This window comes from Leucopleurus acutus, assembly GCF_964270905.1.
Source record: "Leucopleurus acutus genome assembly, contig: HAP1_SCAFFOLD_127, whole genome shotgun sequence".
NCBI lineage: Eukaryota > Metazoa > Chordata > Mammalia > Artiodactyla > Delphinidae > Leucopleurus > Leucopleurus acutus.
The window spans coordinates 546,092-572,366 of NW_028139172.1; the positions used below are offsets into that span (position 1 = coordinate 546,092).

At 43.6% G+C, this 26,275-nt stretch overlaps 1 long non-coding RNA gene across 1 annotated transcript in view; it reads left to right on the forward strand.

Moving 5' to 3' along the window:
- Positions 1–3,070: 3,070 nt before the first annotated feature.
- LOC309978918 overlaps positions 3,071–26,275 on the forward strand; it is a 319,465-nt gene continuing 296,260 nt past the window's right edge. The window contains exon 1 of the long non-coding RNA XR_014327156.1: positions 3,071–3,125. This is a non-coding gene — a long non-coding RNA (uncharacterized lncRNA). The remainder of the gene's footprint in view (positions 3,126–26,275) is intronic.

The following is a 26,275-nucleotide window of genomic DNA, read 5'->3' on the forward strand; positions in this document are numbered from 1 at the left end:
CTGCGATATTGAACTTGTACCGTAAATGAGGTTCTTGTTAAGAGAGCTGTCCCAAACTTTGGGGTGGTTGTGTCTTTTTGATTTTACTTTCCCTAAGCTACAGCACCATAAGTGGAAGTGCCCTAGGCTCTGTTGCTTTTTTTTTAGATGTTTCAGGAAACACCATACACCTCTCCCGAGTGGCTGTTGGCAATTTACATCCCGCCCATCAGCATAACAAGGCTCCCAGTTCTCCATCGCCTGTCCTGCCTTTCTGGATTTTACACTTTTTTCAGGTGGCCCTTTTGACCGGGGGGAAGTGAGACTTCATTGTAGTGCAGATTTCCTTTGCAAGCCTGCTTGGTTGCCCAAAAAGGGCGTATGCGTTTTTTCCTGAATATATTCAGGAAAAAACGCATACGCCCTTTTTGGCCAAGTGCATCATTGTGGACGTTCTGCCTCTTTTCCTATGCTTTAAATGCAATTCCAGTCTACCTCCTGAAATCGGTTTCCTGCAATTCTGCCCCGCTTTCAAGTCCTCTTGGCAGCCTTACTTCAGTATATTTTTGGACGATAGCTGTCATTTATAACTCTGCAGGTTTGTGAATTACAGTGCCCCTGAGCTCCTTTCTTCAACTCGCTTTCTTGTGAGCTGGCCGCAACACCGCAGGATTGCTTCAGGCCGTAATCTGGTTCCGGCACGGCACGCTGAGCCTTTGGTTAATTCCTCTTCCTGGTGGGAAATGAGAGTTAAATTTGCCCGTCCAGACACCTCCAGCTAGTCTCTCTTTGGCTCTCCCTATTCCTGTTCATCTTCCGCAGAAATTGCAAATGGGCCAAACAGGAGGTTAAAGGCACTGACTTTCCAAGTCGGGAGAGTGTTAGTAAAGCATCTGGAATGTTGCACCCGAGTACCAGGGTCGAGAACTGAGACATATTGGAACACATCTCCCGATCACACGGTTGATCATACTCTGGGTTACACATGCATGTTTTAGCTGAAGGAAGAATCCCTTAAACCTGGAGAGTTGAGACCCGTGGAATGGGTACCATGCAATATGACTTCAAAGGGTCTTCATTTGCTCACCAAACCTCTCCAATGCTATCACTGCTGCGTTTATGCCCCTGTACACACGCTTGATTTTCTTTCAGAGACATAGCAATCCATAGCTTTTAAGATATTTACTAGTCAGGTACATTCTTAGGCGTTTAATATGGGATGTTGATTCCATTTCGTTGAGCAAGGAGTAGTTCTTGTCTATTCCATATTTGGCTTAAGAAACTTTATCTGTGCTCATTTCAGTCTCTGGTTTGATGCAGCACCCCAACTCACCTTTTCGCTTAAGCAAGCATAAGTTGGTTTTCTAAATTGGAGACCCTGTTCTGTTTTGTAATCCAGTTCCTGTGTAGCCAAGTTTACATTCCGTGTATTAGTGATATCTTATGATGTTTCTTTTTCTGTGTGACTTATTTCAGTTAGAATCATCATACCTGAATCCACTCATTATGCTGCTACGGGCCTGATGACATAGATTTCATTGCTGAGTGATATTGCATTGTACGTAAGTACCACAACTTCTTTATCCATTTTTCGCTTTCTGCGATATTGAACTTGTCCCGTAAACGAGGTTCTTGTAAACAGAGTCGTCCCAAACTTTGGGGTGGCTGTGTCTTTTTGATTTTAATTTCCCTAAGCTATAGGACCATAAGTGGAAGTGCCCTACGCTCTGTTGCTTTGTTTTTTAGATGTTTCAGGAAACACCAAACACTTCTCCCGAGTGGCTGTTGGCAATTTACATCCCGCCCATCAGCATAACAAGGCTCCCAGGTCTCCATGGCCTGTCCTGCCTTTCTGGATTTTACACTTTTTTCAGATGGCCCTTTTGACCGGGGGGAAGTGAGACTTCATTGTAGTGCAGATTTCCTTTGCAAGCTTGCTTGGTTGCCCAAAAAGGGCGTATGTGTTTTTTCCTGAATATATTCAGGAAAAAACGCATACGCCCTTTTTGGCCAAGTGCATCATTGTGGACGTTCTGCCTCTTTTCCTATGCTTTAAATGCAATTCCAGTCTACCTCCTGAAATCGGTTTCCTGCAATTCTGCCCCGCTTTCAAGTCCTCTTGGCAGCCTTACTTCAGTATATTTTTGGACGATAGCTGTCATTTATAACTCTGCATGTTTGTGAATTACAGTGCCCCTGAGCTCCTTTCTTCAACTCTCTTTCTTGTGAGCTGGCCGCAACACCGCAGGATTGCTTCAGGCCCTAATCTGGTTCCGGCACGGCACCCTGAGCCTTTGGTTAATTCCTCTTCCTGGTGGGAAATGAGAGTTAAATTTGCCCGTCCAGACACCTCCAGCTAGTCTCTCATTGGTTCTCCCTATTCCTGTTCATCTTCTGCAGAAATTGCAAACTGGGCCAAACAGGAGGTTAAAGGCACTGACTCTCCAAGTCGGGAGAGTGTTAGTAAAGCGTCTGGAATGTTGCAGCCGAGTACCAGCGGACGAGAACTGAGAGATATTGGAACACGTATCCCGATCACATGGTTGATTATACTCTGGGTTCCACGTGCATGTTTTAGCTGAATGAAGAATCCCTTAAACCTGGAAGGTTGAGACCCGTGGAATGGGTACCATGCAATATGACTTCAAAGGGTCTTCATTTGCTCACTGAACCTCTCCAAGCCTATCACTGCTGCGTTTATGCCCCTGTACACACGCTTGATTTTCTTTCAGAGACATAGCAATCCATAGGTTTTAAGATACTTACTAGTCAGGTACATTCTTAGGCGTTTAATATGGGGTGTTGAGTCCATTTCGTTGAGCAAGGTGTAGTTCTTGTCTATTCCATATTTGGCTTAAGGAACTTTATCTGTGCTCATTTCAATCTCTGGTTTTATGCAGCACCCCAACTCACCTTTCCCCTTAAGCAAGCATAAGTTGGTTTTCTAAATTTGAGACCCTGTTCTGTTTTGTAATCCAGTTCCTGTGTAACCAAGTTTACATTCCGTGTATTAGTGATATCTTATGATGTTTCTTTTTCTGTGTGACTTATTTCAGTTAGAATCATCATACCTGAATCCACTCTTTATGCTGCTATTGGCCTGAAGACATAGATTTCATTGCTGAGTGATACTGCATTGTACTTAAGTACCACAACTTCTTTATCCATTTTTTGCTTTCTGCGATATTGAACTTGTAGCGTAAAGGAGGTTCTTGTAAACAGAGTCGTCCCAAACTTTGGGTGGCTGTGTCTTCTTGATTTTTTTTCCCTAAGCTATAGGACCATAAGTGGAATTGCCCTAGGTTCTGTTGCTTTGTTTTTTAGATGTTTCAGGAAACACCATACACTTCTCCCAAGTGGCTGTTGGCAATTTACATCCCGCCCATCAGCATAACAAGGCTCCCAGTTCTCCATGGCCTGTCCTGCCTTTCTGGATTTTACACTTTTTTCAGATGGCCCTTTTGACCGGGGGGAAGTGAGACTTCATTGTAGTGCAGATTTCCTTTGCAAGCTTGCTTGGTTGGCCAAAAAGGGCGTATGCGTTTTTTCCTGAATATATTCTGGAAAAAACGCATACGCCCTTTTTGGCCAAGTGCATCATTGTGGACGTTCTGCCTCTTTTCCTATGCTTTAAATGCAATTCCAGTCTACTTCCTGAAATCGGATTCCTGCAATTCTGCCCCGCTTTCAAGTCCTCTTGGCAGCCTTACTTCAGTATATTTTTGTACGATAGCTGTCATTTATAACTCTGCAGGTTTGTGAATTACAGGGCCCCTGAGCTCCTTTCTTCAACTAGTTTTCTTGTGAGCTGGCCGCAACACCGCAGGATTGCTTCAGGCCCTAATCTGGTTCCGGCACGGCACGCTGAGCCTTTGGTTAATTCCTCTTCCTGGTGGGAAATGAGAGTTAAATTTGCCCGTCCAGACACCTCCAGCTAGTCTCTCATTGGTTCTCCCTATTCCTGTTAATCTTCCACAGAAATTGCAAACTGGGCCAAACAGGAGGTTAAAGGCACTGACTCTCCAAGTCGGGAGAGTGTTAGTAAAGCGTCTGGAATGTTGCACCCGAGTACCAGGGTACGAGAACTGAGACATATTGGAACATGTCTCCCGATCACACGGTTGAACATACTCTGGTTCCACATGCATGTTTTAGCTGAAGGAAGAATCGCTTAAACCTGGAGAGTTGAGACCCGTGGAATGGGTACCATGCAATATGACTTCAAAGGGTCTTCATTTGCTCACCGAACCTCTCCAATCCTATCACTGCTGCGTTTATGCCCCTGTACACACGCTTGATTTTCTTTCAGAGACATAGCAATCCATAGGTTTTAAGATACTTACTAGTCAGGTACATTCTTAGGCGTTTAATATGGGGTGTTGAGTCCATTTTGTAGAGCAAGGAGTAGTTCTTGTCTATTCCATATTTGGCTTAAGGAACTTTATCTGTGCTCATTTCAATCTCTGGTTTTATGCAGCACCCCAACTCACCTTTCCCCTTAAGCAAGCATAAGTTGGTTTTCTAAATTTGAGACCCTGTTCTGTTTTGTAATCCAGTTCCTGTGTAGCCAAGTTTACATTCCGTGTATTAGTGATATCTTATGATGTTTCTTTTTCTGTGTGACTTATTTCAGTTAGAATCATCATACCTGAATCCACTCATTATGCTGCTACGGGCCTGATGACATAGATTTCATTGCTGAGTGATATTGCATTGAACGTAAGTACCACAACTTCTTTACCAATTTTTCACATTCTGCGATATTGAACTTGTACCGTAAACGAGGTTCTTGTAAACAGAGCCGTCCCAAACTTTGGGGTGGCTGTGTCTTTTTGATTTTAATTTCCCAAGCTATAGGACCATAAGTGGAAGTGCCCTAGTCTCTGTCGCTTGTTTTTTAGATGTTTCAGGAAACACCATATACCTCTCCCGATTGGCTGTTGGCAATTTACATCCCGCCCATCAGCATAACAAGGCTCCCAGTTCTCCATCGCCTGTCCTGCCTTTCTGGATTTTACACTTTTTTCAGATGGCCCTTTTGACCGGGGGGAAGTGAGACTTCATTGTAGTGCAGATTTCCTTTGCAAGCTTGCTTGGTTGGCCAAAAAGGGCGTATGCGTTTTTTCCTGAATCGGAAAAAACGCATACGCCCTTTTTGGCCAAGTGCATCATTGTGGACGTTCTGCCTCTTTTCCTATGCTTTAAATGCAATTCCAGTCTACCTCCTGAAATCGGTTTCCTGCAATTCTGCCCCGCTTTCAAGTCCTCTTGGCAGCCTTACTTCAGTATATTTTTGGACGATAGCTGTCATTTATAACTCTGCAGGTTTGTGAATTACAGTGCCCCTGAGCTCCTTTCTTCAACTAGCTTTCTTCTGAGCTGGCCGGAACACCACAGGATTGCTTCAGGCTGTAATCTGGTTCTGGCACGGCACGTTGAGCCTTTGGTTAATTCCTCTTCCTGGTGGGAAATGAGAGTTAAATTTGCCCGTCCAGACACCTCCAGCTAGTCTCTCATTGGTTCTCCCTATTCCTGTTCATCTTCCGCAGAAATTGCAAACTGGGCCAAACAGGAGGTTAAAGACACTGACTCTCCAAGTCGGGAGAGTGTTAGTAAAGCGTCTGGAATGTTGCACCCGAGTACCAGAGGACGAGAACTGAGACATATTGGAACAAGTCTCCCGATCACACGGTTGATCATACTCTGGGTTCCACGTGCATGTTTTAGCTGAAGGAAGAATCCCTTAAACCTGGAGAGTTGAGACCCGTGGAATGGGTACCATGCAATATGACTTCAAAGGGTCTTCATTTGCTCACCGAACTCTCCAATGCTATCACTGCTGCGTTTATGCCCCTGTACACACGCTTGATTTTCTTTCAGAGACATAGCAATCCATAGGTTTTAAGATACTTACTAGTCAGGTACATTATTAGGCATTTAATATGGGATGTTGATTCCATTTCGTTGAGCAAGGAGTAGTTCTTGTCTATTCCATATTTGGCTTAAGGAACTTTATCTGTGCTCATTTCAGTCTCTGGTTTGATGCAGCACCCCAACTCACCTTTTCGCTTAAGCAAGCATAAGTTGGTTTTCTAAATTTGAGACCCTGTTCCAATTTGTAATCCAGTTCCTGTGTAGCCAAGTTTACATTCCGTGTATTAGTGATATCTTATGATGTTTCTTTTTCTGTGTGACTTATTTCAGTTAGAATCATCATACCTGAATCCACTCATTATGCTGCTACGGGCCTGATGACATAGATTTCATTGCTGAGTGATATTGCATTGTACGTACGTACCACAACTTCTTTATCCATTTTTCACTTTCTGCGATATTGAACTTGTACCGTAAACGAGGTTCTTGTAAACAGAGCCGTCCCAAACTTTGGGGTGGCTGTGTCTTTTTGATTTGAATTTCCCTAAGCTATAGGACCATAAGTGGAAGTGCCCTAGGCTCTGTTGCTTTGTTTTTTAGATGTTTCAGGAAACACCATACACTTCTCCCGAGTGGCTGTTGGCAATTTACATCTCGCCCATCAGCATAACAAGGCTCCAAGTTTTCCATGGCCTGTCCTGCCTTTCTTGATTTTACACTTTTTTAAGATGGCCCTTTTGACCGGGGGGAAGTGAGACTTCATTGTAGTGCAGATTTCCTTTGCAAGCTTGCTTGGTTGGCCAAAAAGGGCGTATGCGTTTTTTCCTGAATATATTCAGGAAAAAACGCATACGCCCTTTTTGGCCAAGTGCATCATTGTGGACGTTCTGCCTCTTTTCCTATGCTTTAAATGCAATTCCAGTCTACCTCCTGAAATCGGTTTCCTGCAATTCTGCCCCGCTTTCAAGTCCTCTTGGCAGCCTTACTTCAGTATATTTTTGGACGATAGCTGTCATTTATAACTCTGCAGGTTTGTGAATTACAGTGCCCCTGAGCTCCTTTCTTCAACTCGCTTTCTTGTGAGCTGGCCGCAACACCGCAGGATTGCTTCAGGCCCTAATCTGGTTCCAGCATGGCACGCTGAGCCTTTGGTTAACTCCTCTTCCTGGTGGGAAATGAGAGTTAAATTTGCCCGTCCAGACACCTCCAGCTAGTCTCTCATTGGTTCTTCCTATTCCTGTTCATCTTCCGCAGAAATTGCAAATGGGCCAAACAGGAGGTTAAAGGCACTGACTCTCCAAGTCGGGAGAGTGTTAGTAAAGCGTCTGGAATGTTGCACCCGAGTACCAGGGGACGAGAACTGAGACATATTGGAACACGTCTCCCGATCACACGGTTGATCATACTCTGGGTTCCACATGCATGTTTTAGCTGAAGGCAGAATCCCTTAAACCTGGAGAGTTGAGACCCGTGGAATGGGTACCATGCAATATGACTTCAAAGGGTCTTCATTTGCTCACCGAACCTCTCCAATCCTATCACTGCTGTGTTTATGCCCCTGTACACACGCTTGATTTTCTTTCAGAGACATAGCAATCCATAGGTTTTAAGATACTTACTAGTCAGGTACATTCTTAGGCGTTTAATATGGGGTGTTGAGTCCATTTTGTTGAGCAAGGAGTAGTTCTTGTCTATTCCATATTTGGCTTAAGGAACTTTATCTGTGCTCATTTCAGTCTCTGGTTTGATGCAGCACCCCAACTCACCTTTTCGCTTAAGCAAGCATAAGTTGGTTTTCTAAATTTGAGACCCTGTTCTGTTTTGTAATCCAGTTCCTGTGTAGCCAAGTTTACATTCCGTGTATTAGTGATATCTTATGATGTTTCTTTTTCTGTGTGACTTATTTCAGTTAGAATCATCATACCTGAATCCACTCATTATGCTGCTATGGGCCTGATGACATAGATTTCATTGCTGAGTGATATTGCATTGAACGTAAGTACCACAACTTCTTTATCCATTTTTCACTTTCTGCGATATTGAACTTGTACCGTAAACGAGGTTCTTGTAAACAGAGCCGTCCCAAACTTTGGGGTGGCTGTGTGTTTTTGATTTTAATTTCCCTAAGCTATAGGACCATAAGTGGAAGTGCCCTAGTCTCTGTTACTTGTTTTTTAGATGTTTCAGGAAACACCATACACCTCTCCCGAGTGACTGTTGGCAATTTACATCCCGCCCATCAGCATAACAAGGCTCCCAGTTCTCCATCGCCTGTCCTGCCTTTCTGGATTTTACACTTTTTTCAGATGGCCCTTTTGACCGGGGGGAAGTGAGACTTCATTGTAGTGCAGATTTCCTTTGCAAGCTTGCTTGGTTGGCCAAAAAGGGCGTATGCGTTTTTTCCTGAATATATTCAGGAAAAAATGCATACGCCCTTTTTGGCCAAGTGCATCATTGTGGACGTTCTGCCTCTTTTCCTATGCTTTAAATGCAATTCCAGTCTACCTCCTGAAATCGGTTTCCTGCAATTCTGCCCCGCTTTCAAGTCCTCTTGGCAGCCTTACTTCAGTATATTTTTGGACGATAGCTGCCATTTATAACTCTGAAGGTTTGTGAATTACAGTGCCCCTGAGCTCCTTTCTTCAACTCGCTTTCTTGTGAGCTGGCCGGAACACCACAGGATTGCTTCAGGCCATAATCTGGTTCTGGCACGGCACGCTGAGCCTTTGGTTAATTCCTCTTCCTGGTGGGAAATGAGAGTTAAATTTGCCCGTCCAGACACCTCCAGCTAGTCTCTCGTTGGTTCTCCCTATTCCTGTTCATCTTCCGCAGAAATTGCAAACTGGGCCAAACAGGAGGTTAAAGACACTGACTCTCCAAGTCGGGAGAGTGTTAGTAAGGCGTCTGGAATGTTGCACCCGAGTACCAGAGGACGAGAACTGAGACATATTGGAACCAGTCTCCCGATCACACGGTTGATCATACTCTGGGTTCCACGTGCATGTTTTAGCTGAAGGAAGAATCCCTTAAACCTGGAGAGTTGAGACCCGTGGAATGGGTACCATGCAATATGACTTCAAAGGGTCTTCATTTGCTCACCGAACCTCTCCAATGCTATCACTGCTGCGTTTATGCCCCTGTTCACACGCTTGATTTTCTTTCAGAGACATAGCAATCCATAGGTTTTAAGATACTTACTAGTCAGGTACATTATTAGGCATTTAATATGGGATGTTGATTCCATTTCGTTGAGCAAGGAGTAGTTCTTGTCTATTCCATATTTGGCTTAAGAAACTTTATCTGTGCTCATTTCAGTCTCTGGTTTGATGCAGCACCCCAACTCACCTTTTCGCTTAAGCAAGCATAAGTTGGTTTTCTAAATTTGAGACCCTGTTCCAATTTGTAATCCAGTTCCTGTGTAGCCAAGTTTACATTCCGTGTATTAGTGATATCTTATGATGTTTCTTTTTCTGTGTGACTTATTTCAGTTAGAATCATCATACCTGAATTCACTCATTATGCTGCTACGGGCCTGATGACATAGATTTCATTGCTGAGTGATATTGCATTGTACGTAAGTACCACAACTTCTTTATCCATTTTTCACTTTCTGCGATATTGAACTTGTACCGTAAACGAGGTTCTTGTAAACAGAGCCGTCCCAAAGTTTGGGGTGGCTGTGTGTTTTTGATTTTAATTTCCCAAGCTATAGGACCATAAGTGGAAGTGCCCTAGGCTCTGTTGCTTTGTTTTTTAGATGTTTCAGGAAACACCATACACTTCTCCCGAGTGGCTGTTGGCAATTTACATCTCGCCCATCAGCATAACAAGGCTCCAAGTTTTCCATGGCCTGTCCTGCCTTTCTTGATTTTACACTTTTTTAAGATGGCCCTTTTGACCGGGGGGAAGTGAGACTTCATTGTAGTGCAGATTTCCTTTGCAAGCTTGCTTGGTTGGCCAAAAAGGGCGTATGCGTTTTTTCCTGAATATATATATTCAGGAAAAATATATATATATTCAGGAAAAAACGCATACGCCCTTTTTGGCCAAGTGCATCATTGTGGACGTTCTGCCTCTTTTCCTATGCTTTAAATGCAATTCCAGTCTACCTCCTGAAATCGGTTTCCTGCAATTCTGCCCCGCTTTTAAGTCCTCTTGGCAGCCTTACTTCAGTATATTTTTGGACGATAGCTGTCATTTATAACTCTGCAGGTTTGTGAATTACAGTGCCCCTGAGCTCCTTTCTTCAACTCGCTTTCTTGTGAGCTGGCCGCAACACCGCAGGATTGCTTCAGGCCCTAATCTGGTTCCAGCACGGCACGCTGAGCCTTTGGTTAACTCCTCTTCCTGGTGGGAAATGAGAGTTAAATTTGCCCGTCCAGACACCTCCAGCTAGTCTCTCATTGGTTCTTCCTATTCCTGTTCATCTTCCACAGAAATTGCAAATGGGCCAAACAGGAGGTTAAAGGCACTGACTTTCCAAGTCGGGAGAGTGTTAGTAAAGCGTCTGGAATGTTGCACCCGAGTACCAGGGTACGAGAACTGAGACATATTGGAACACGTCTCCCAATCACACGGTTGAACATACTCTGGGTTCCACATGCATGTTTTAGCTGAAGGAAGAATCCCTTAAACCTGGAGAGTTGAGACCCGTGGAATGGGTACCATGCAATATGACTTCAAAGGGTCTTCATTTGCTCACCGAACCTCTCCAATCCTATCACTGCTGCGTTTATGCCCCTGTACACACTCTTGATTTTCTTTCAGAGACATAGCAATCCATAGGTTTTAAGATACTTACTAGTCAGGTACATTCTTAGGCGTTTAATATGGGGTGTTGAGTCCATTTCGTTGAGCAAGGAGTAGCTCTTGTCTATTCCATATTTGGCTTAAGGAACTTCATCTGTGCTCATTTCAATCTCTGGTTTGATGCAGCACCCCAACTCACCTTTCCCCTTAAGCAAGCATAAGTTGGTTTTCTAAATTTGAGACCCTGTTCTGTTTTGTAATCCAGTTCCTGTGTAGCCAAGTTTACATTCCGTGTATTAGTGATATCTTATGATGTTTCTTTTTCTGTGTGACTTATTTCAGTTAGAATCATCATACCTGAATCCACTCATTATGATGCTACGTGCCTGATGACATAGATTTCATTGCTGAGTGATATTGCATTGTACGTATGTACCACAACTTCTTTATCCATTTTTCACTTTCTGCGATATTGAACTTGTACCATAAAAGAGGTTCTTGTAAACAGAGCCATCCCAAACTTTGGGGTGGCTGTGTCTTTTTGATTTTAATTTCCCTATGCTATAGGACCATAAGTGGAAGTGCCCTAGGCTCTGTTGCTTTGTTTTTTAGATGTTTCAGGAAACACCATACACTTCTCCTGAGTGGCTGTTGGCAATTTACATCCCGCCCATCAGCATAACAAGGCTCCCAGTTCTCCATGGCCTGTCCTGCCTTTCTGGATTTTACAGTTTTTTCAGACGGCCCTTTTGACCGGGGGGAAGTGAGACTTCATTGTACTGCAGATTTCCTTTGCAAGCTTGCTTGGTTGGCCAAAAAGGGCGTATGCGTTTTTTCCTGAATATATTCAGGAAAAAACGCATATGCCCTTTTTGGCCAAGTGCATCATTGTGGACGTTCTGCCTCTTTTCCTATGCTTAAATGCAATTCCAGTCTACCTCCTGAAATCGGTTTCCTGCAATTCTGCCCCGCTTTCAAGTCCTCTTGGCAGCCTTACTTCAGTATATTTTTGGACGATAGCTGTCATTTATAACTCTGCAGGTTTGTGAATTACAGTGCCCCTGAGCTCCTTTCTTCAACTCGCTTTCTTGTGAGCTGGCCAGAACACCACAGGATTGCTTCAGGCCGTAATCTGGTTCTGGCACGGCACGCTGAGCCTTTGGTTAATTCCTCTTCCTGGTGGGAAATGAGAGTTAAATTTGCCCGTCCAGACACCTCCAGCTAGTCTCTCATTGGTTCTCCCTATTCCTGTTCATCTTCCACAGAAATTGCAAACTGGGCCAAACAGGAGGTTAAAGACACTGACTCTCCAAGTCGGGAGAGTGTTAGTAAGGCGTCTGGAATGTTGCACCCGAGTACCAGAGGACGAGAACTGAGACATATTGGAACAAGTCTCCCGATCACACGGTTGATCATACTCTGGGTTCCACGTGCATGTTTTAGCTGAAGGAAGAATCCCTTAAACCTGGAGAGTTGAGACCCGTGGAATGGGTACCATGCAATATGACTTCAAAGGGTCTTCATTTGCTCACCGAACCTCTCCAATCCTATCACTGCTGCGTTTATGCCCCTGTACACACGCTTGATTTTCTTTCAGAGACATAGCAATCCATAGGTTTTAAGATACTTACTAGTCAGGTACATTATTAGGCATTTAATATGGGATGTTGATTCCATTTCGTTGAGCAAGGAGTAGTTCTTGTCTATTCCATATTTGGCTTAAGAAACTTTATCTGTGCTCATTTCAATCTCTGGTTTGATGCAGCACCCCAACTCACCTTTCCCCTTAAGCAAGCATAAGTTGGTTTTCTAAATTTGAGACCCTGTTCTGTTTTGTAATCCAGTTCCTGTGTAGCCAAGTTTACATTCCGTGTATTAGTGATATCTTATGATGTTTCTTTTTCTGTGTGACTTATTTCAGTTAGAATCATCATACCTGAATCCACTCATTATGCTGCTATGGGCCTGATGACATAGATTTCATTGCTGAGTGATATTGCATTGAACGTAAGTACCACAACTTCTTTATCCATTTTTCACTTTCTGCGATATTGAACTTGTACCGTAAACGAGGTTCTTGTAAACAGAGCCGTCCCAAACTTTGGGGTGGCTGTGTCTTTTTGATTTTAATTTCCCAAGCTATAGGACCATAAGTGGAAGTGCCCTAGTCTCTGTTGCTTGTTTTTTAGATGTTTCAGGAAACACCATACACCTCTCCCGAGTGGCTGTTGGCAATTTACATCCCGCCCATCAGCATAACAAGGCTCCCAGTTCTCCATGGCCTGTCCTGCCTTTCTGGATTTTACACTTTTATCAGATGGCCCTTTTGACCGGGGGGAAGTGAGACTTCATTGTAGTGCAGATTTCCTTTGCAAGCTTGCTTGGTTGGCCAAAAAGGGCGTATGCGTTTTTTCCTGAATATATTCAGGAAAAAACGCATACGCCCTTTTTGGCCAAGTGCATCATTGTGGACGTTCTGCCTCTTTTCCTATGCTTTAAATGCAATTCCAGTCTACCTCCTGAAATCGGTTTCCTGCAATTCTGCCCCGCTTTCAAGTCCTCTTGGCAGCCTTACTTCAGTATATTTTTGGACGATAGCTGTCATTTATAACTCTGCAGGTTTGTGAATTACAGTGCCCCTGAGCTCCTTACTTCAACTCGCTTTCTTGTGAGCTGGCCGGAACACCACAGGATTGCTTCAGGCCGTAATCTGGTTCTGGCACGGCACGCTGAGCCATTGGTTAATTCCTCTTCCTGGTGGGAAATGAGAGTTAAATTTGCCCGTCCAGACACCTCCAGCTAGTCTCTCATTGGTTCTCCCTATTCCTGTTCATCTTCCGCAGAAATTGCAAACTGGGCCAAACAGGAGGTTAAAGACACTGACTCTCCAAGTCGGGAGAGTGTTAGTAAAGCGTCTGGAATGTTGCACCCGCGTACCAGAGGACGAGAACTGAGACATATTGGAACACGTCTCCCGATCACACGGTTGATCATACTCTGGGTTCCACGTGCATGTTTTAGCTGAAGGAGGAATCCCTTAAACCTGGAGAGTTCAGACCCGTGGAATGGGTACCATGCAATATGACTTCAAAGGGTCTTCATTTGCTCACCGAACCTCTCCAATCCTATCACTGCTGCGTTTATGCCCCTGTACACACTCTTGATTTTCTTTCAGAGACATAGCAATCCATAGGTTTTAAGATACTTACTAGTCAGGTACATTCTTAGGCGTTTAATATGGGGTGTTGAGTCCATTTCGTTGAGCAAGGAGTAGTTCTTGTCTATTCCATATTTGGCTTAAGAAACTTTATCTGTGCTCATTTCAATCTCTGGTTTTAGGCAGCACCCCAACTCACCTTTCCCCTTAAGCAAGCATAAGTTGTTTTTCTAAATTTAAGGCCCTGTTCTGTTTTCTAATCCAGTTCCTGTGTAGCCAAGTTTACATTCCGTGTATTAGTGATATCTTATGATGTTTCTTTTTCTGTGTGACTTATTTCAGTTAGAATCATCATACCTGAATCCACTCATTATGCTGCTATGGGCCTGATGACATAGATTTCATTGCTGAGTGATATTGCATTGAACGTAAGTACCACAACTTCTTTATCCATTTTTCACTTTCTGCGATATTGAACTTGTACCGTAAACGAGGTTCTTGTAAACAGAGCCGTCCCAAACTTTGGGGTGTCTGTGTCTTTTTGATTTTAATTTCCCAAGCTATAGGACCATAAGTTGAAGTGCCCTAGTCTCTGTTGCTTGTTTTTTAGATGTTTCAGGAAACACCATACACCTCTCCCGAGTAACTGTTGGCAATTTACATCCCGCCCATCAGCATAACAAGGCTCCCAGTTCTCCATTGCCTGTCCTGCCTTTCTGGATTTTACACTTTTTTCAGATGGCCCTTTTGACCGGGGGGAAGTGAGACTTCATTGTAGTGCAGATTTCCTTTGCAAGCTTGCTTGGTTGGCCAAAAAGGGCGTATGCGTTTTTTCCTGAATATATTCAGGAAAAAATGCATACGCCCTTTTTGGCCAAGTGCATCATTGTGGACGTTCTGCCTCTTTTCCTATGCTTTAAATGCAATTCCAGTCTACCTCCTGAAATCGGTTTCCTGCAATTCTGCCCCGCTTTCAAGTCCTCTTGGCAGCCTTACTTCAGTATATTTTTGGACGATAGCTGTCATTTATAACTCTGCAGGTTTGTGAATTACAGTGCCCCTGAGCTCCTTTCTTCAACTCGCTTTCTTGGGAGCTGGCCGGAACACCACAGGATTGCTTCAGGCCGTAATCTGGTTCTGGCACGGCACGCTGAGCCTTTGGTTAATTCCTCTTCCTGGTGGGAAATGAGAGTTAAATTTGCCCGTCCAGACACCTCCAGCTAGTCTCTCATTGGTTCTCCCTATTCCTGTTCATCTTCCGCAGAAATTGCAAACTGGGCCAAACAGGAGGTTAAAGACACTGTCTCTCCAAGTCGGGAGAGTGTTAGTAAAGCGTCTGGAATGTTGCACCCAAGTACCAGAGGACGAGAACTGAGACATATTGGAACAAGTCTCCCGATCACACGGTTGATCATACTCTGGGTTCCACGTGCATGTTTTAGCTGAAGGAAGAATCCCTTAAACCTGGAGAGTTGAGACCCGTGGAATGGGTACCATGCAATATGACTTCAAAGGGTCTTCATTTGCTCACCGAACCTCTCCAATGCTATCACTGCTGCGTTTATGCCCCTGTACACACTCTTGATTTTCTTTCAGAGACATAGCAATCCATAGGTTTTAAGATACTTACTAGTCAGGTACATTTTTAGGCATTTAATATGGGATGTTGATTCCATTTCGTTGAGCAAGGAGTAGTTCTTGTCTATTCCATATTTGGCTTAAGAAACTTTATCTGTGCTCATTTCAGTCTCTGGTTTGATGCAGCACCCCAACTCACCTTTTCGCTTAAGCAAGCATAAGTTGGTTTTCTAAATTTGAGACCCTGTTCCAATTTGTAATCCAGTTCCTGTGTAGCCAAGTTTACATTCCGTGTATTAGTGATATCTTATGATGTTTCTTTTTCTGTGTGACTTATTTCAGTTAGAATCATCATACCTGAATCCACTCATTATGCTGCTACGGGCCTGATGACATAGATTTCATTGCTGAGTGATATTGCATTGTACGTAAGTACCACAACTTCTTTATCCATTTTTCACTTTCTGCGATATTGAACTTGTACCGTAAACGAGGTTCTTGTAAACAGAGCCGTCCCAAACTTTGGGGTGGCTGTGTGTTTTTGATTTTAATTTCCCTAAGCTATAGGACCATAAGTGGAAGTGCCCTAGGCTCTGTTGCTTTGTTTTTTAGATGTTTCAGGAAACACCATACACTTCTCCCGAGTGGCTGTTGGCAATTTACATCTCGCCCATCAGCATAACAAGGCTCCAAGTTTTCCATGGCCTGTCCTGCCTTTCTTGATTTTACACTTTTTTAAGATGGCCCTTTTGACCAGGGGGAAGTGAGACTTCATTGTAGTGCAGATTTCCTTTGCAAGCTTGCTTGGTTGGCCAAAAAGGGCGTATGCGTTTTTTCCTGAATATATATATTCAGGAAAAATATATATATATTCAGGAAAAAACGCATACGCCCTTTTTGGCCAAGTGCATCATTGTGGACGTTCTGCCTCTTTTCCTATGCTTTAAATGCAATTCCAGTCTACCTCCTGAAATCGGTTTCCTGCAATTCTGCCCCGCTTTCAAGTCCTCTTGGCAGCCTTACTTCAGTATATTTTTGGACGATAGCTGTCATTTATAACTCTGCAGGTTTGTGAATTACAGTGCCCCTGAGCTCCTTTCTTCAACTCGCTTTCTTGTGAGCTGGCCGCAACACCGCAGGTTTGCTTCAGGCCCTAATCTGGTTCCAGCACGGCACGCTGAGCCTTTGGTTAACTCCTCTTCCTGGTGGGAAATGAGAGTTAAATTTGCCCGTCCAGACACCTCCAGCTAGTCTCTCATTGGTTCTTCCTATTCCTGTTCATCTTCCACAGAAATTGCAAATGGGCCAAACAGGAGGTTAAAGGCACTGACTTTCCAAGTCGGGAGAGTGTTAGTAAAGCGTCTGGAATGTTGCACCCGAGTACCAGGGTACGAGAACTGAGACATATTGGAACACGTCTCCCAATCACACGGTTGAACATACTCTGGGTTCCACATGCATGTTTTAGCTGAAGGAAGAATCCCTTAAACCTGGAGAGTTGAGACCCGTGGAATGGGTACCATGCAATATGACTTCAAAGGGTTTTCATTTGCTCACCGAACCTCTCCAATCCTATCACTGCTGCGTTTATGCCCCTGTACACACTCTTGATTTTCTTTCAGAGACATAGCAATCCATAGGTTTTAAGATACTTACTAGTCAGGTACATTCTTAGGCGTTTAATATGGGGTGTTGAGTCCATTTCGTTGAGCAAGGAGTAGCTCTTGTCTATTCCATATTTGGCTTAAGGAACTTCATCTGTGCTCATTTCAATCTCTGGTTTGATGCAGCACCCCAACTCACCTTTCCCCTTAAGCAAGCATAAGTTGGTTTTCTAAATTTGAGACCCTGTTCTGTTTTGTAATCCAGTTCCTGTGTAGCCAAGTTTACATTCCGTGTATTAGTGATATCTTATGATGTTTCTTTTTCTGTGTGACTTATTTCAGTTAGAATCATCATACCTGAATCCACTCATTATGATGCTACGTGCCTGATGACATAGATTTCATTGCTGAGTGATATTGCATTGTACGTATGTACCACAACTTCTTTATCCATTTTTCACTTTCTGCGATATTGAACTTGTACCATAAAAGAGGTTCTTGTAAACAGAGCCGTCCCAAACTTTGGGGTGGCTGTGTCTTTTTGATTTTAATTTCCCTATGCTATAGGACCATAAGTGGAAGTGCCCTAGGCTCTGTTGCTTTGTTTTTTAGATGTTTCAGGAAACACCATACACTTCTCCTGAGTGGCTGTTGCCAATTTACATCCCGCCCATCAGCATAACAAGGCTCCCAGTTCTCCATGGCCTGTCCTGCCTTTCTGGATTTTACAGTTTTTTCAGATGGCCCTTTTGACCGGGGGGAAGTGAGACTTCATTGTAGTGCAGATTTCCTTTGCAAGCTTGCTTGGTTGGCCAAAAAGGGCGTATGCGTTTTTTCCTGAATATATTCAGGAAAAAACGCATACGCCCTTTTTGGCCAAGTGCATCATTGTGGACGTTCTGCCTCTTTTCCTATGCTTTAAATGCAATTCCAGTCTACCTCCTGAAATCGGTTTCCTGCAATTCTGCCCCGCTTTCAAGTCCTCTTGGCAGCCTTACTTCAGTATATTTTTGGACGATAGCTGTCATTTATAACTCTGCAGGTTTGTGAATTACAGTGCCCCTGAGCTCCTTTCTTCAACTCGCTTTCTTGTGAGCTGGCCGGAACACCACAGGATTGCTTCAGGCCGTAATCTGGTTCTGGCACGGCACGCTGAGCCTTTGGTTAATTCCTCTTCCTGGTGGGAAATGAGAGTTAAATTTGCCCGTCCAGACACCTCCAGCTAGTCTCTCATTGGTTCTCCCTATTCCTGTTCATCTTCCGCAGAAATTGCAAATGGGCCAAACAGGAGGTTAAAGGCACTGACTTTCCAAGTCGGGAGAGTGTTAGTAAAGCGTCTGAAATGTTGCACCCGTGTACCAGGGGACGAGAACTGAGACATATTGGAACACGTCTCCCGATCACACGGTTGAACATACTCTGGGTTCCACGTGCATGTTTTAGCTGAAGGAAGAATCCCTTAAACCTGGAGAGTTGAGACCCGTGGAATGGGTACCATGCAATATGACTTCAAAGGGTCTTCATTTGCTCACCGAACCTCTCCAATGCTATCACTGCTGCGTTTATGCCCCTGTACACACGCTTGATTTTCTTTCAGAGACATAGCAATCCATAGGTTTTAAGATACTTACTAGTCAGGTACATTCTTAGGCGTTTAATATGGGGTGTTGATTCCATTTCGTTGAGCAAGGAGTAGTTCTTGTCTATTCCATATTTGGCTTAAGGAACTTTATCTGTGCTCATTTCAGTCTCTGGTTTGATGCAGCACCCCAACTCACCTTTTCGCTTAAGCAAGCATAAGTTGGTTTTCTAAATTTGAGACCCTGTTCCAATTTGTAATCCAGTTCCTGTGTAGCCAAGTTTACATTCCGTGTATTAGTGATATCTTATGATGTTTCTTTTTCTGTGTGAATTATTTCAGTTAGAATCATCATACCTGAATCCACTCATTATGCTGCTACGGGCCTGATGACATAGATTTTATTGCTGAGTGATATTGCATTGTACGTAAGTACCACAACTTCTTTATCCATTTTTCACTTTCTGCGATATTGAACTTGTACCCTAAACGAAGTTCTTGTAAACAGAGCCGTCCCAAACTTTGGGGTGGCTGTGTCTTTTTGATTTTAATTTCCCTAAGCTATAGGACCATAAGTGGAAGTGCCCTAGGCTCTGTTGCTTTGTTTTTTAGATGTTTCAGGAAACACCATACACCTCTCCCCAGTGGCTGTTGGCAATTTACATCCCGCCCATCAGCATAACAAGGCTCCCAGTTCTCCATGGCCTGTCCTGCCTTTCTGGATTTTACACTTTTTTCAGATGGCCCTTTTGACCGGGGGGAAGTGAGACTTCATTGTAGTGCAGATTTCCTTTGCAAGCTTGCTTGGTTGGCCAAAAAGGGCGTATGCGTTTTTTTCTGAATATATTCAGGAAAAAACGCTTACGTCCTTTTTGGCCAAGTGCATCATTGTGGACGTTCTGCCTCTTTTCCTATGCTTTAAATGCAATTCCAGTGTACCTCCTGAAATCGGTTTCCTGCAATTCTGCCCCGCTTTCAAGTTCTCTTGGCAGCCTTACTTCAGTATATTTTTGGACGATAGCTGTCATTTATAACTCTGCAGGTTTGTGAATTACAGTGCCCCTGAGCTCCTTTCTTCAACTCGCTTTCTTGTGAGCTGGCCGCAACACCGCAAGATTGCTTCAGGCCCTAATCTGGTTCCGGCACGGCACGCTGAGCCTTTGGTTAATTCCTCCTTCCTGGCGGGAAATGAGAGTTAAATTTGCCCGTCCAGACACCTCCAGCTAGTCTCTCATTGGTTCTCCCTATTCCTGTTCATCTTCCGCAGAAATTGCAAACTGGGCCAAACAGGAGGTTAAAGGCACTGACTCTCCAAGTCGGGAGAGTGTTAGTAAAGCATGTGGAATGTTGCACCCGAGTACCAGGGGACGAGAACTAAGACATATTGGAACACGTCTCCCAATCACACGGTTGATCATACTCTGGGTTCCACATGCATGTTTCAGCTGAAGGAAGAATCCCTTAAACCTGGAGAGTTGAGACCCGTGGAATGGGTACCATGCAATATGACTTCAAAGGGTCTTCATTTGCTCACCGAACCTCTCCAATCCTATCACTGCTGCGTTTATGCCCCTGTACACACGCTTGATTTTCTTTCAGAGACATAGCAATCCATAGGTTTTAAGATACTTACTAGTCAGGTACATTCTTAGGCGTTTAATATGGGGTGTTGAGTCCATTTCGTTGAGCAAGGAGTAGCACTTGTCTATTCCATATTTGGCTTAAGGAACTTTATCTGTGCTCATTTCAATCTCTGGTTTGATGCAGCACCCCAACTCACCTTTTCGCTTAAGCAAGCATAAGTTGGTTTTCTAAATTTGAGACCCTGTTCTGTTTTGTAATCCAGTTCCTGTGTAGCCAAGTTTACATTCCGTGTATTGGTGATATCTTATGATGTTTCTTTTTCTGTGTGACTTATTTCAGTTAGAATCATCATACCTGAATCCACTCATTATGCTGCTACGGGCCTGATGACATAGATTTCATTGCTGAGTGATATTGCATTGTACGTAAGTACCACAACTTCTTTATCCATATTTCACTTTCTGCGCTATTGAACTTGTACCGTAAACGAGGTTCTTGTAAACAGAGCCGTCCCAAACTTTGGGGTGGCTGTGTCTTTTTGATTTGAATTTCCCTAAGCTATAGGACCATAAGTGGAAGTGCCCTAGGCTCTGTTGCTTTGTTTTTTAGATGTTTAAGGAAACACCATACACTTCTCCCAAGTGGCTGTTGGCAGTTTACATACCGCCCATCAGCATAACAAGGCTCCCAGTTCTCCATGGCCTGTCCTGCCTTTCTGGATTTTACACTTATTTCAGGTGGCCCTTTTGACCGGGGGAAGTGAGCCTTCATTGTAGTGCAGATTTCCTTTGCAAGCTTGCTTGGTTGACCAAAAAGGGCGTATGTGTTTTTTCCTGAATATATTCAGGAAAAAACGCATACGCCCTTTTTGGCCAAGTGCATCATTGTGGACGTTCTGCCTCTTTTCCTATGCTTTAAATGCAATTCCAGTCTACCTCCTGAAATCGGTTTCCTGCAATTCTGCCCCGCTTTCAAGTCCTCTTGGCAGCCTTACTTCAGTATATTTTTGGACGATAGCTGTCATTTATAACTCTGCAGGTTTGTGAATTTCACTGCCCCTGAGCTCCTTTCTTCAACTCGCTTTCTTGTGAGCTGGCCGCAACACCGCAGGATTGCTTCAGGCCCTAATCTGGTTCCGGCACGGCACGCTGAGCCTTTGGTTAATTCCTCTTCCTGGTGGGAAATGAGAGTTAAATTTGCCCGTCTAGACTCCTCCAGCTAGTCTCTCTTTGGCTCTCCCTATTCCTGTTCATCTTCCGCAGAAATTGCAAATTGGGCCAAACAGGAGGTTAAACGCACTGACTCTCCAAGTCGGGAGAGTGTTAGTAAAGCGTCTGGAATGTTGCACCCGAGTACCAGGGGACGAGAATTGAGGCATATTGGAACACGTCTCCCGATCCCATGGTTGATCATACTCTGGGTTCCACGTGCATGTTTTAGCTGAAGGAAGAATCCCTTAAACCAGGAGAGTTGAGACCCGTGGAATGGGTACCATGCAATATGACTTCAAAGGGTCTTCATTTGCTCACCGAACCTCTCCAATCCTATCACTGCTGCGTTTATGCCCCTGTACACACGCTTGATTTTCTTTCAGAGACATAGCAATCCATAGGTTTTAAGATACTTACTAGTCAGGTACATTCTTAGGCGTTTAATATGGGGTGTTGAGTCCATTTCGTTGAGCAAGGAGTAGCTCTTGTCTATTCCATATTTGGCTTAAGGAACTTTATCTGTGCTCATTTCAATCTCTGGTTTGATGCAGCACCCCAACTCACCTTTTCGCTTAAGCAAGCATAAGTTGGTTTTCTAAATTTGAGAACCTGTTCTGATTTGTAATCCAGTTCCTGTGTAACCAAGTTTACATTCCGTGTATTAGTGATATCTTATGATGTTTCTTTTTCTGTGTGACTTATTTCAGTTAGAATCATCATACCTGAATCCATTCATTATGCTGCTACGGGCCTGATGACATAGATTTCATTGCTGAGTGATATTGCATTGTACGTAAGTACCACAACTTCTTTATCCATATTTCACTTTCTGCGCTATTGAACTTGTACCGTAAACGAGGTTCTTGTAAACAGAGCCGTCCCAAACTTTGGGGTGGCTGTGTCTTTTTAATTTTAATTTCCCTAAGCTATAGGACCATAAGTGGAAGTGCCCTAGGCTCTGTTGCTTTGTTTTTTAGATGTTTAAGGAAACACCATACACTTCTCCCAAGTGGCTGTTGGCAATTAACATACCGCCCATCAGCATGACAAGGCTCCCAGTTCTCCATGGCCTGTCCTGCCTTTCTGGATTTTACACTTTTTTCAGGTGGCCCTTTTGACCGGGGGGAAGTGAGCCTTCATTGTAGTGCAGATTTCCTTTGCAAGCTTGCTTGGTTGACCAAAAAGGCCGTATGCGTTTTTTCCTGAATATATTCAGGAAAAAACGAATACGCCCTTTTTGGCCAAGTGCATCATTGTGGACGTTCTGCCTCTTTTCCTATGCTTTAAATGCAATTCCAGTCTACCTCCTGAAATCGGTTTCCTGCAATTCTGCCCCGCTTTCAAGTCCTCTTGGCAGCCTTTCTTCAGTATATTTTTGGACGATAGCTGTCATTTATAACTCTGCAGGTTTGTGAATTACAGTGCCCCTGAGCTCCTTTCTTCAACTCGCTTTCTTGTGAGCTGCCCGCAACACCGCAGGATTGTTTCAGGCCCTAATCTGGTTCCGGCACGGCACACTGAGCTTTTGGTTAATTCCTCTTCCTGGTGGGAAATGAGAGTTAAATTTGCCCGTCCAGACACCTCCAGCTAGTCTCTCTTTGGCTCTCCCTATTCCTGTTCATCTTCCGCAGAAATTGCATACTGGGCCAAACAGGAGGTGAAATGCACTGACTCTCCAAGTCGGGAGAGTGTTAGTAAAGCGTCTGGAATTTTGCACCCGAGTACCAGGGGACGAGAACTGAGGCATATTGGAACACGTCTCCCGATCACACGGTTGATCATACTCTGGGTTCCACGTGCATGTTTTAGCTGAAGGATGAATCCCTTAAACCTGGAGAGTTGAGACCCGTGGAATGGGTACCATGCAATATGACTTCAAAGGGTCTTCATTTGCTCATGGAACCTCTCCAATCCTATCACTGCTGCGTTTATGCCCCTGTACACACGCTTGATTCTCTTTCGGAGACATAGCAATCCATAGGTTTGAAAATTCTTAGTAGTCAGGTACATTCTTAGGCGTTTAATATGGGGTGTTGAGTCCATTTCGTTGAGGAAGGAGTAGTTCTTGTCTATTCCATATTTGGCTTAAGGAACTTTATCTGTGCTCATTTCAATCTCTGGTTTTAGGTAGCACCCCAACTCACCTTTCCCCTTAAGCAAGCATTAGTTGGTTTTCTAAATTTGAGACCCTGTTCTGTTTTGTAATCCAGTTCCTGTGTAGCCAAGTTTACATTCCGTGTATTAGTGATATCTTATGATGTTTCTTTTTCTGTGTGACTTATTTCAGTTAGAATCATCATACCTGAATCCACTCATTATGCTGTTACGGGCCTGATGACATAGATTTCATTGCTGAGTGATATTGCATTGTACGTAAGTACCACAACTTCTTTATCCATTTTTCACTTTCTGCGATATTGAACTTGTACCGTAAATGAGGTTCTTGTAAACAGAGCCGTCCCGAACTTTGGGGTGGCTGTGTCTTTTTGATTTTAATTTCCCTAAGCTATAGGACCATAAGTGGAAGTGCCCTAGGCTCCGTTGCTTTGTTTTTTAGATGTTTCAGGAAACACCATACACTTAACCCGAGTGGCTCTTGGCAATTTACATCCCGCCCATCAGCATAACAAGGCTCCCAGTTCTCCATGGCCTGTCCTGCCTTTCTGGATTTTACACTTTTTTCAGATGGCCCTTTTGACTGGGGGGAAGTGAGACTTCATTGCAGTGCAGATTTCCTTTGCAAGCTTGCTTGGTTCGCCAAAAAGTGCGTTTGCCTTTTTTCCTGAATATATACAGGAAAAAATGCATACGCCTTTTTTGGCCAAGTGCATCATTGTGGACGTTCTGCCTCTTTTCCTATGCTTTAAATGCAATTCCAGTCTACCTCCTGAAATCGCTTTCCTGCAATTCTGCCTTGCTTTCAATGCCTCTTCCTAGCCTTACCTCAATATATTTTTTGAAAATAGTTGGCCTTCATAACTCTGCAGGTTTTGAATTGCAGTGGCCCTTAACTCCATTTTTCAGCTCTTATTTTTGTGATCTTGCCTCATAACCACAGGATTCCTTCAGGCCCTATTGTTCTTCTGGGGCACCTTGCTGTGCTTTTGGTTTATTCTTCTTACTGATATGAAATTAGAGTGACATGTGCCCATTGAAACCGCTACAGCTAGTTTCTCACTGTTTCCCCCTATTCCCATTCATCCTCCACACTAACTGCAGACTGTGCGATACCAGAACTTAAAGGCATTGACTGTCCATGTGGGGATATTTTAGTAAAGCAGCTGGAATGTCGATCCGGAGCCCCAGGAGAGGAAAAATGAGGTGCGTTTTAGAAACCTTTCCCGATCATATGGTATACCAGTCGCTGGGTTTCCCAAGCATGGTTTAGCTGTAGGAAGATTCCCTTCAACCTGGAGTGTTGGGACCCTTGGAATGAGTAGCATGAAGTATTGCATTAAACTTTTGGCAGTTGCTCACCAAAGCTCACCAATCCTCTCAGCCCCAAGTGTCCAGCCTTATGTCTTATCCAGCTGTGGGTTTATATGTGGTCAATCCAGGTTGCATCACAGCCCCTGAGCGAATTTTGTAAGAATTTTTCTCTCTTTCATTGTTTCTGTGTTTTGTTTTTAAAATTTATTTCTATAATGGGGTTTAGCTCATTTTCACTGCTGTGTTTGTGCCGCTCTGCACACACTTGATTCCCTTATGGAGATATATCAATACATGGGTTTTAAGATTCTTATTACTCAGATATATTTCTCTGTGGTGTATAGGGTGTGTTGAGGCCAGTTCATTGAGCAAGGTGTAGATCTTGTCTAATATCTATTTGGTTTATTGAACGGTATCTGTGCTAATTTCAAACTCTGGTTTTATGCATCACCCCACCTCTCCTTTCCCCTTAAGCTGAAATAAGTGTGTTTTCTAAATGTGAGACACTGTTCTGTTCTGTAATTCATTTCTTGTGCAGCCATATTTACCCTCCCTCTATAAGTGATATCTTATGATATGTTTCTTTTTCTGTTTGACTTATTTCAAGTAGTATTATCGGACCTAAATCCACTCTTTATCCTTCTACTAGCCTTATTACATTGATTTCATGGTGAAGAGATATTCCATTGTACATAAGTACCACATCTTCTTTATCCATTGTTCTCTTTCCTGGGATATTTAAGGTGTACTGAAGTTGAGGTTCTTGTAAACAGAGTAGCCCTAAACTGTGGTGTGCTTGTGTCTTGTTGATTTTTAGACTTCCCTAGATATACTCCCATGATTGGAAGTGTCCTATGCTCTGTAGCTCTGTTTTTTAGATGATTTAGGAACCACCATACACTTCTCCAGAGTGGCTCTCGGCAGTTCACACACTGCCCATCAGCGTATAAAGGCTCCCTGTTCTCCATGGCCTGTCCTGCATTTCTGGTTTTTACAATTTTTTAGGATGGCCCTTTTGACCAGTGGGTAATGAGACTTCTTTGTTGTGCACATTTGCATTGCTTGCTTGCTTCGTTGCCCATAAAGTGTGTATGCGTTTTTTCCTGGATATAATCAGGAAAAAACGCATACGCCCTTTTGGGCCAACTGCATCATTGTCGAAATTCTGCCGCTTTTCATGTGCTTTAAAGACGAGTCCAATCTATCTCTTGAAATCTGTTTCTTGCAATTCTGTCTTGCATTCAGATCCTCTTCTTTGCCTTACCTCAACATATTTTTGGACGTTAGTTTTCATTTATAACTCTGCAGGTTTGTGAATTGCAGTGACCCTGAGCTCCATTTTTTAAGTTGCTCTTTTGTGAGCTGGCCTCAAAGCCGCAGGATTGCTTCAGGCCCTATTTTGGCTCGGGCGAGGCGGGCTGAGCCTTTTTTCAATTCTTATTCTTAATGGGAAATTAGAGTGATATGTGCCCGTCCAAACCCCTACAACTATTCTCTCATTGGTTCCCCCTCTTCCTGTTCATCCTCCTCA